At 42.3% G+C, this 11,692-nt stretch overlaps 1 long non-coding RNA gene across 5 annotated transcripts in view; it reads right to left on the bottom strand.

Annotated features, from left to right (window-relative positions):
• Window positions 1–298: 298 nt before the first annotated feature.
• LOC102552207 (uncharacterized) overlaps window positions 299–11,692 on the bottom strand; it is a 27,009-nt gene continuing 15,615 nt past the window's right edge. For 3 of the 5 annotated variants that reach the window (XR_005492573.2, XR_005492577.2, XR_010057258.1), the window contains one exon: window positions 5,080–8,035. This is a non-coding gene — a long non-coding RNA (uncharacterized LOC102552207). Of the gene's footprint in view, window positions 1,104–4,219; window positions 8,632–11,692 lie in introns of those variants that run through there. The other 2 variants (XR_010057260.1, XR_005492576.2) reach the window with 2 other exon arrangements.

Below are 11,692 nucleotides of genomic sequence, written 5' to 3'. Positions count from 1 at the left end.
CAATATCATCTTTTAAATATTTTTTCTTTGTTTTCATCACAAACTGAGACTTCCATAACATTAAGTATGCTCCAACAAGTCTGAGCAGGTAAAAAGTATCCCCATTAGTTTTGTCTACACTCTTGGTAGTATTTCCAAGTGTACTTATCAGAAGCTTGCACCCCTTTCCTTGTAAACTGTATCTTTTGCATATATATATATATATATATATATATACACACATACACACACACACACACACACACACACACACACACACACTTTGTTCCCCATGGAGTATTCAGATGAGGCACACAGAGTCAAACTTTGTGTGTGTGTGTGTGTGTGTGTGTGTGTGTGTGTGTACATGTGTGCTAATCATACAAATTAATGTTTCATTGTATGCATATTTCTTACCTGTTGCTTCTATTTCAATCTTCTCTTCCATCATAAAATTTTATGCAACCCAGGAAATTTCTTAACCCAGAACATAATGAGATGCCAAATCTTTTAAATTCAGACTCCATTTTAGAGTTTGAATTCAGGTAACAGGCCAGTACCTAACATTAGTTTCCAAGTTGCCCCCCCCTTGTGGTTTGCCCTGGAGTTATCTGTATTTTGGTGTTAATTCCAATGCCTCAAGGACAGATGCCTAGTCAAGTACTCAGGACTCAGGTGACTTCACCAGAACCTTCTCCCCATTGAATTTGTAAAATACAGGTGAGGGGTAGGCACAGGATAGAAGGAGGCCTGTGATTTGATGAGAAGGAAGGATGGGCGGGAGAGAAGTTTGAAGGAAGAGGAGGAGACTGGAACAAAGAGAGGAAGAGACAGGAGGGAGAGGGAGAGAAGCCGTGGCAGGACAATATGGCGGGTGACACTAAGATTCCATGCTGTACCTTTACAGGTTGCTACAAATGTTCTTAAGGGATGGATGGTACTGGGCTTTTATGTTTAGGTGGGCAATTATATCTTATCAATTGGATGATTGTGTTGTGTGTTCTTTCATGTGTAGATTTAACTGTAAGGGAGTGTGAGGCAGCTGGTCGGGGCCGCCATGGAGTTGGGATGTGTGCTTCTGGCAAGATATCCAGCAGGTATCTTGGGGCACTGCAGTTACAGACCTAGTGGGGATAAAAGACCGCCTTACATTTTTTATTTTTTATATTTTTACAACAACAACCCCCAACAAAATCCAGTCTCTAGACTAATCCCCAACAAGACCAGTGTTTCAGGTTTTACCCTCAGCAAGACCAGTGTCTCCAAGTAATTACCCCAACAAACCTGTACCCCCAGGTTACAAGCCCACCCCCTGCCTAACAACCACCAATGCAGAGGGGAGCAGAAATTAAGTTTATATGACACCCAGTACCAGCCAATTATGTTAAAGGCCACAGTAGCTTTTCAACTAGATGCTTGCACATGTACTCCCTGCTTGCTGCCTACTATAAATCCTTTCCCCGTAGAGATTCAGGGCTCCCCACCACCCAAGCCGTCCTGTGTGATGGAGGTGCATTGCAGGGGGATGAGCTAGCTGGAATAGAATAAAGACCCGGTTGCGTCAGATCAGCTCCTGTTCTGTGTTTTTGGGGATCGCTAACATTTCCCTGGCACTACAACAAAAGGAAAGTTTACATCGATTTGTCAATGTTCTTGAGATTACATTAAACAAAAAGTCAATTTGGAGAAAGTATATTTAAAATAAATTTGTTTAAAACAAATTTTTCCATGCAGGAGCATGGTATGTCCCATGGCCTAAGAAGAAAAACAAATATTTTAATAGCTCATATTCTTCACATAGGTCCAGCTAAGCTCAAGGAAGTAAACATTTTTTTAATCTCCAGAAAATTTTCCCTTCCATAACATTAAGTGTGCTCCAGTCTGAGCAGGTAAAAAGTAACCCCGTGAGTTTTGTCTGCACTTTTGGTGGTGTTTCCAAATATACTTATCAGAAGCTTGCACCCCTTTCCCTGTGAACTGTATCTTTTGCATAGAGCTGGAGACGAGTGGCTAAGAGTGATTGCTACACAGTCTTAAGGAGCCGAGTTTTGGATTCCAGCATCTACACAGAAACCTGGGCATCCCATGGACACATAACATTAGCTCTGTGCAATCAGATGCCCTCTTCTGGCTTCTATGCCAAAACACACACACACACACACACACACACACACGCTCATGTGTATGAATACCTACCAATGCACATATACTCACACAGACACACACATAAATAAATAAAAAGTATTGAAAAACAAATAAGTTGAGTATGGTGGCATGCTGAGTATGGCATGGTCCTGGTGGGGATAGGTATGACATGGCTTCTGCCCCTGGGACAGGGCCAATAGGGCAAAAGCCATGAGTATGGATGGCTGCTGTAGGCATAAGGCCTGTGTGTATAATAATGTACACGTATTCACATTCCTCTGAGGAATGTCCTGTCTGTTAACATTAATGACTCCCTGATTATCAGAGACAGCATGAATCTGGGAGGTGGAGGTGTGGTTAATGCATAAACACTGGGACCTTCTGGACAGCCCTTAAGGCTGTGGAAAAGAACTCTAAAAACGTGAGTTGAAAAATATATAATTTCTCAACTATGCTAAAATATAAGAATGCAATATGAGTTGTACAAGGAGCTTCACAGATCTGAAGGAACAGGCAGCTACAACATGAGCCAGCTTGTCAGAAAGATACAAAGACTGGCAGACACAAATTCAGGCAGATTCCTGAGTTCAGGGTCAGCCTATGACAGAGCAAATTTAGGTTCAGGTTGGAATGGTAATTCCAGGGCGGGATCCCACCCGGCTCTCTTACTGTCTGTGCTTATGTTTGCTGTCTCATCCTAAGAGTCAAAGGTCTAAGGTCAGGGAATGCTGATTCATGGGATGGTCAAGAGTGAACCGGAATAAATAACTGGATTGATTTGTAAATAAAAATCTGGGCTTTTGGTCTGTATGAGATGAGCTATCAGAAAGAGACAGGAGTTCTTTTTTAGAATTTTTTTTCCCTAGCTAGAGCTGAGCTATCTAGAGACCTCTGGAGCGAGAACACAGCTCTTCAAGAATTTTTTCTAACATTTCTGACCTCGGTCAGGAATCCCAAGAATTACTTAGAGCTCACCTCTTTTCGAATGTTTCCTAGCAGTTATCCAGAGAAGGCCGCCTGAAGAGCAAACTCGGCTCTTTTAGAATTCTTTTCTGGCTTTCTGATTTTGATTGGAAAACCCAAGAATTACTTTTAGAAGTTTTCCAACAGGATTTCTGACTTGGTCAGAAGATCCGAGAAATTTTTATAGTAGCTTTTCTGACAGAAGTCAGAAAACCCATGAGCTCTCCCAAGAGCTTTTCATATTTTGACCAGCAGAGAGAGAGCACATCTTGAGCAGAAGGCTAGCACTCTCATCCAGAGAAAGCTGTCTAGAGCAGAGCAGAACACAGAGGGAGAGCTCTCTAAAAAGCTATCTCGAGCAGACTACAGAGCCAGCAGCTATCTGTGGAGACCTGTCTAGGGAGCCATCTCAAGCAGAACATAGCCCACCAGCTTGAACCCATTATTAGACTTTGTTTCAATGTTCCCAAACACCTCGTCTCTCAGAACCCCTGAGGCCGAGAGAAGCCTCCAAGCCAGGCTGGTTCTGCCACACCTTAAATCCCAGCACTTTGGAAGCACAGACAGATGGATCCTTGAGAGGGAGGCCAGCCTGGTCTATCTAGTAAATTCCAGGCCACCCAGGGCTTCACAGTGACACCTGGTGTGAAGCGAAAAGAGTGACATTTTACTATAGATAGATTTGCTTCATATACTACTTGTTTCTTAATTTTATTATGCTTTCTGATATGCATATTTAAATTATTTCTTACTTTAAAATCTGTTCTTTGTGGTTTCTTTAATGATCTTTATACTTAGGAATACTACCAAAATACCAAATAATTTTCTAGTGTGCTTCCTTCTACTGATTCGTGTTCTTCTGTTTGTTTTATATCGCACATCTAATTCTGATCCCCTAATTCCTGTGGGATTTGTATAGGTTTATTGCCTAAAAAGTTGGATTTGTTTCAAATGTTAAAAGTTGCCTGATTTGTTTCTCTGTTGAACCCTGGTCATCTGTTTGGAGATTTTTCTATGCCAAGACCATGTTCTTGGTTTACTAAGCAACTTCTTGGCACATAGTGTTAAGTAGAGTAACAGAATGTTCTCATTCTGAAAGGACTTTTAGTAATTGCAGCTGAAGCCCTCTTACCAGTTGCTGTAGTTCAGGTCTGAAATGTCCTTTAAAGGCCCACGTGGTAAAGCTTAATTCACTAGCTTGGGAGAGGTGGAACCTTTAAGAGGGAATGAGAAACATTAGGCCCATGAAAACTCACTCTGAGAGGAGGCTGCCTTCTTCCCCGTCTCTCTCTCTCTCTTATATCCAGACACAAGGAGATTGACTTGGCTCTTCCATGCATTCCCACCACAATGATATGCTGCACCATCACACACACATGCTACACGGTCAGTTGGTTAAAGGAATTGAGCCCTGAAAGGTGCAGGGGTATCATTATTTCAGCTACAATGTATCATATGCTGAAAGGTTCTGATACATAACAGAGATGAGTGGATACAGGCCTTGGCACCTCTTTATCCTAATCTTCCCTTTACACCAGGATCTTGACGTTTGTGACAAATCAGCTTTCAGCCGAGATCAGCAAAGTGTGGAAGCAGTAACTGCATTTCTACTCTTTGGCAGAGTTAAGCAGGGGCGGGGGAGGATATTGCACGTAACTGGGTGGAGTGGATGCGAGTCTTGCACAATAATTCAAAGGTTTTACTGACTCAAAGACCTGTTTGTGCAACCCATCAGATGTTCACATTCTTCAGATGACTAAAAAAAAATTGCATTCAGTCTCTTTTTTTTTTTTCCTTTTTTCGGAGCTGGGGACCAAACCCAGGGCCTTGCGCTTGCTAGGCAAGCACTCTACCACTGAGCTAAATCCCCAACCCCTGCATTCAGTCTCTTTGTTCTCCTGAGGTGCCTTTTCACTTCTCCTTCATTTCTGTCAGGCTGTATCCTTCTGTTAAATCCCAAAAGTAGAAGACAAATATGCCTATAAGATTACCTTAAACATAATCGTCACCTATATTTGTAGATATTTCAAATACACATTTGTACACATTTCAAATTAAAACTGAGTGCAATACAAAATACTTGGAAACACTCCAAATTAAAAATCACAACTCAATACCATTGACGTGAAAACTTTTACAACTTCATCAATAATTAGCAAATCACACTTTTTTCCTAATTTAGTACAAAACGTAAGCAGCAACAACTAATGACGCTTCATCATTTGTACACTGGCTGCTGGAGTTTAGATCGTAAGTATCCTCTCTAAATGTCTACTTGTTAAAAGGCTGCAGCCCCATTTTGGTGCTCCTGAGGGATGACGGAACTTTTAGAGTGGAGCTGAGTGAGAAGTGTTTGGGCTCTTTGGGAGCATGCTCCCAAAGAGCATTGTGGGAACCAGTTTCTCTTGTCCCTTCCACTCACTTCCCAACCACGAAGTGAGCAGTTTTGTTCTGTTAGGGGCTCCTTGCCGTTGCCATCTGTCCCTACCAAGAAGCCTGCCTGATCATGGAGTCAGATTTCCAAAACTGTGACACAAAGTAAACCCTTTCTCTCTAAGGTTGATTGTCTCGGGTGTCTGTCGCAGTACTGGAAAGCTGGTGTACACACCCAGAGTTACAGAGGAGCTCATTTGCCCTCAAAGGCATAGCTCGGTCAAAGCCTTAAGACTAGGAGTCCGCTGTGGATTCAGGCTGCAGTCCAAAACAACAAGGTTGCTAGGTTCTCAGCAAGTATCTAAGACCAAAGCTAACCTAAGCTAACCTAACATTTCATGATGTCTCTACCTGTGAAGACATAAGTCAAAACAGTACATAGAGGGCATTGAGGATGAAAGATCCAAACACAGTTCAGGGCTGTCCTCTGAGAAACTCTACCAGCAGCTGACTGAGACAGATGAAGATACAACCAACCACTAGCCTGAGGCTGGGGATCCCTATGGATGAATTAGGGGAGGACTGAAGAAGCTGAAGGGGATGGCAAGAACAGTATCAACTAACCTGGACTTCTAGGAGCTCCCAGAGACTAAGCTACCAACCAAGGAGCATACATGGGCTGGTCTGTGGTCCCTGGCACATACATAACTGAAGACTGCCTTGTTTGGCCTCAGTGGGAGAGGATGCTTCCTGTGGAAACTGGATGCCCCAGGGAAGGGGATGATCTGGGGGTGGGTAGTTGGGTGAGGGTGGTGGGCTGGGGGAGTACCCTCTTAGACGCAAAGGAGATGGGAGAGGAGCTAAAGAACTCTTGGTGGTGGGGATGGGGGGGCCAGGAAGGAAGGCAACATTTGGAATGTAAATAAATAAAACAATTTTAAAAATAACATTTAACAAATAAATACTGTTGGGAAAAAACTTTTTTCTGCATCCTTCAACTATAGAAAAATTCAAGTCTTTGTTACCAAAAAATTTAATAGATATTTCTAAGTCTTCAACTATTAAAATATTTGAGATAATAAGAGATTGTTCTGGGTGTGTACTAGAAGAAGCAGCAGACAGACACTCTAGGTGGTGGAATATTGCCACCAATTTGTTAGGGTATCAGAAGGTCAACTGTAAATATCTTCCTGATGATAAATTTAACACCGCCATGTTGGTAGGTCAGAGGTCAGAGTGTGCATATTGACACCAAGGAAACTTGCAAGTACTACTAGTTAGACATTCCCCAATGTAGTCACCATGAGGACTTTCACCAGCACACTGCTACACAGACAGCTTCTACAGTGTCTAGGGCAAGGGGACCATGGCTTTATCCACGGTGACAGAAATGAGGTTGAGTGAATGGATTTACAAAGATATTTGGACGTAGTACTGGTAGGCTAGTGTATCTGTTGACTAGATGTGAAGTCCAGTATTTAGGTAGCTGGCAGAGATAAGACTATCTCCCATGTTCTGATGAGAAAGTCAAATATTCTGAGGTAATACTTTGACTTTGAGACAGAGACGGTGAGGTAATTCTTGAATTTCCACACCCCACAGCTTTCAGTCCTGGCCTCAGTCCACCCTTCCCAACTCATCTGGACCACGGTCATCGCCATTTTAGTCATCTTTCAGCTAGAAAACTTTCTTGAGCCCTAGGATCTTCCCACACAAAGTTCTCTATGCCTAGAAAGTTCTTATCTCAGATCTCTGCATGACCGGCTTTTCTCAGGTCTCAACCTCAAACTGCCCAAAGTAAGTCTCCCACACACCTTATCTTCCATCACTACTGATTTGTATCCATCCTAGCACCTAGCACTTATCACAACTTACAGTCTGTCTACTGTGTGTGTGTGTGTGTGTGTGTGTGTGTGTGTATGTTCTATCTCCTTCACCAGACTGAAGCTTAAAAAAAATTATAACCAATAATTTCTGATTCTTTAGTATCTAACACAATTCTCTGAAAAACTAAATATATTCAAAAGACATAGCTAGGAGAGGTCAATACTCTATGTCCTTTACCGTACAGATCTCTCAAAGCCTGTCATAAAAATCTGTATTGAAGAAAACAGCCAAGACTCTGCAAGTAGGTCCTATGCAGAACAGGGTGGTGACACAGCAGAGGCAGGTCCACCTAGGTCCCTAATCACACTGCTTTGGCTTTCTCCTGATGCCAAGTCTGACCCAGGGGAAGAATGGGGAAGTTCATTGTAAAAGTGGCAAGTGGGTAAACACCTTAAGGTCATATGTATTACATTTCTATAGCAGTTACAGCTCACAAAGGGTAGTTTACATTTTCGATGAATCCTTAAATTGACCCAATAAAGAGGAGGGGTTACTCACTATATTCTGGGTGGATATGAGGAAGGTAAAAGATCAGAGTTTTATTCAAGTTCACGGTCTTAACAAGTACAAAACAGGATTCAAGTCTGGGTCACTTGCCTCCCAGTTCGCGGTTCTGTGCACCGTGTGGTAGAACCATCAGACCAGTTAGAAAGTAAACATGTGCAAGGCCTTGATACGGTTCTCAGTGCTGCAAGAAAACAACATCCATTAAAACGACCCACTTAGCATGTATTTTTGTGTAAACAAGTAGAAATTTCAAAGGAATTAAATAACATAATCCTTGACCTAACACAGACAAGTGTATCCACAAAACAATCTGAGCCTGTCCCAGCCCATCAGAACAAGCTGAGGTGATCAACTGAGAGGAAAAATGTGAAGACCAACAAGGCAACCTGTGACAGAAGATGGACCTGAGCTCTGCAGGCTCTGTCCTGAGACCTTTCAATATAGAGGAACAGACTGAGTTCACTGTGTCCCAGGAAAACACATCTCCTTGACTTTCACTGTTGAAGACACTTTCAGAACAAAGAACCCCCTTTCTCAGCAACAATGTGATGTACATGTGGTTGCTTTACATGGCAGCAACACACCTTGTCCATAGTCAGTGTTGTTTCCTCTTGGTTCTTCTATTCTGCCAGTTTCTACCTACAAAGTTCGATTCCCAAAGTTGAGTGTTATGAGAAGTTAAAAAGCCGTCATGTAGTCATCACGTAATCCTGGGGATACTATCCTGTTAGTGGTTTCACTTCAACAGAAGACTTCATGATTGGACTGGCATAGGCGCTGTCAAGCAGAAAGGCTACTAAATATTATATTCTTTGGCTTATGACTTAGATATATAGAGCATGACCCATTTCCAGCTGCCACCATCAAATGTATAACTTCTAACCGTAATATTAGCCCTCCTCCTGGGTAAGGAGCAAAGCGTGTCTGTTCTTGATTCCGTCTTGTGTGAAGACAATACCATCCTCGGGGACTACAAGAGATAATACTATCCAACAGCATAAGCCTCAAGCCGGATGTAATTGCCTTCCTCCTTGACCACTAGGTCTTGTTCCCTTCCTCTGACAAGTAAGAGCCAGGCGTTTTATTCAGAGCTCCTTAATAAACAGCACATCTATATTTTCTGAAGTGAACATTTGCATGCTATTTTTTTACACCTTGTGTTTTTTTCTATCTTGTGCTAAAGAAACTGAAAAAACAAATTTATTTTCTTAAAACACTGTCTTCAGGTGAAATCTCTAAAGCATTGTGAAATGTACCATTCACAGATGAGTTTTTGAGATAAATAAGCTTAGTTGGGAGAGTGTTTGCCTAGCATGAGTGTTTGCCTTCCCCTGGGTCTCGTCTCCAATGCTGCATAAAATGACTCATTGCACACGACTGTAATCCCAGAAAGGAGGTAGAGGTAGGAAGATCACACATTCAAAGCCCTCCTTGACTATAAGACTGATACCAACCTGGGCTTGGGATAGTTAATAATAATAATAATGATAATAATAATAATAATAATAATAATAAAAGTAGATCAGATTTTAAGTTTACCAAAGCAAAATACAGATTATATTCATATAATCTAATAAAAATTACTAAATCTTCAGATATACATAATTGTGTCAAAGGTGGAGGTAGTCACAACCCCATAAGAAAATTCACTGATTACCAAAAACAAATGGTAAAGAAGGAAAATAAAAGCTGCTTCTCAAAACTGCCAATTCCATGGAGTTCTAAATGGAACAGAGCTGACTCCTTTTCCCTCCTTTTTCCCAAGAAAACCCAGAGGAGTTCAAGCCCCTCTACCCAGCAGGCTCCTCACTGCTCAGTCCACACTGCAGATCTTTCTTCCCTAGGTATTTCTTTTATTTCTAACCCCTTTCCTCTTTCTCATCTGCCTTAGTCAGCGTCCTATTGCTGTGGAATGACGCCATGACCACAGCAACTCTAATAAAGGAAAGCCCCAGCTGTCTTACGTTCAAAGGTTTAGTTTATTATCTTTATGGCAGGAAGCATCGAGGCCCTCAGGCAGACAGGTGCTGGAGAGGTAGCAGAGTTCTACATCTGGGTCAGCAGGCAGCAGGAAGACAAGCCCACACTGGGCCTGGGTTGAGCATCTGAGACCTCAAAACACTTCCCCGGTGACACACTTCCTCCAACCAAGCCACATCCACACCAACAAGGCCACACCCACTCCAACAAGGCCACACCCACTCCAACAAGGCCACACCCACTCCAACAAGGCCACATCTCCTATAGTGCCTCTCCCTGTGAGCCCATAGGGGCCATTTCCGTTCAAAGCACCCCATAGTTCCTTTTCCTCTCCCCTCCCTGTCCTTCCTCATTCTCCACCTCCTCCTCACTCCCTCTACTGCTTTCTACATTCTCATTAGTATTAAAAATGCTGTAAACAGTATTACAGAGCAATAGTGATAAAAACTGCATGGTATTGGTACAGAGACAGACAGATAGACCAATGGAATAGAATTGAAGACCCAGAAATGAACCCACACACCTATGGTCACTTGATTTTTGACAAAGGAGCCAAAACCATCCAATGGAAAAAAGATAGCATTTTCAGCAAATGGTGCTGGTTCAACTGGAGGTCAACATGTAGAAGAATGCAGATCGATCCATGCTTATCACCCTGTACAAAGCTTAAGTACAAGAGGATCAAGGACCTCCACATCAAACCAGATACACTCAAACTAATAGAAGGAAAACTAGGGAAGCATCTGGAACACATGGGCACTGGAAAAAATTTCCTAAACAAAACACCAATGGCTTACGCTCTAAGATCAAGAATCGACAAATGGGATCTCATAAAACTGCAAAGCTTCTGTAAGGCAAAGGACACTGTGGTTAAGACAAAACGGCAACCAACAGATTGGGAAAAGATCTTTACCAATCCTACAACAGATAGAGGCCTTATATCCAAAATATACAAAGAACTCAAGAAGTTAGACCGCAGGGAAACAAATAACCCTATTAAAAAATGGGGTTCAGAGCTAAACAAAGAATTCACAGCTGAGGAATGCCAAATGGCTGAGAAACACCTAAAGAAATGTTCAACATCTTTAGTCATAAGGGAAATGCAAATCAAAACAACCCTGAGATTTCACCTCACACCAGTGAGAATGGCTAAGATCAAAAACTCAGGTGACAGCAGATGCTGGCGAGGATGTGGAAAAAGAGGAACACTCCTCCATTGTTGGTGGGGTTGCAGACTGGTACAACCATTCTGGAAATCAGTCTGGAGGTTCCTCAGAAAATTGGACATTGAACTGCCTGAGGATCCAGCTATACCTCTCTTGGGCATATACCCAAAAGATGCCTCAACATGTAAAAGAGACACGTGCTCCACTATGTTCATTGCAGCCTTATTTATAATAGCCAGAAACTGGAAAGAACCCAGATGCCCTTCAACAGAGGAATGGATACAGAAAATGTGGTACATCTACACAATGGAATATTACTCAGCTATCAAAAACAACGAGTTTATGAAATTCGTAGGCAAATGGTTGGAACTGGAAAATATCATCCTGAGTGAACTAACCCAATCACAGAAAGACATACATGGTATGCACTCATTGATAAGTGGCTATTAGCCCAAATGCTTGAATTACCCTAGATCCCTAGAACAAACGAAACTCAAGACGGATGATCAAAAGGTGAATGCTTCACTCCTTCTTTAAATGAGGAAAAAGAATACCCTTGGCAGGGAAGGGAGAGGCAAAGATTAAAACAGAGACTGAAGGAACACCCATTCAGAGCCTGCCCCACATGTGGCCCATACATATAGAGCCACCCAATTAGACAAGATGGATGAAGCAAAGAAGTGCAGACCGAC

The sequence above is a fragment of the Rattus norvegicus genome, chromosome 13 (genome assembly GCF_036323735.1).
Source record: "Rattus norvegicus strain BN/NHsdMcwi chromosome 13, GRCr8, whole genome shotgun sequence".
NCBI classification, from domain to species: Eukaryota; Metazoa; Chordata; class Mammalia; order Rodentia; family Muridae; genus Rattus; species Rattus norvegicus.
The sequence above is the reverse complement of the archived record's forward strand: the minus strand, read 5'-3'. Positions and strand labels throughout refer to the sequence as shown.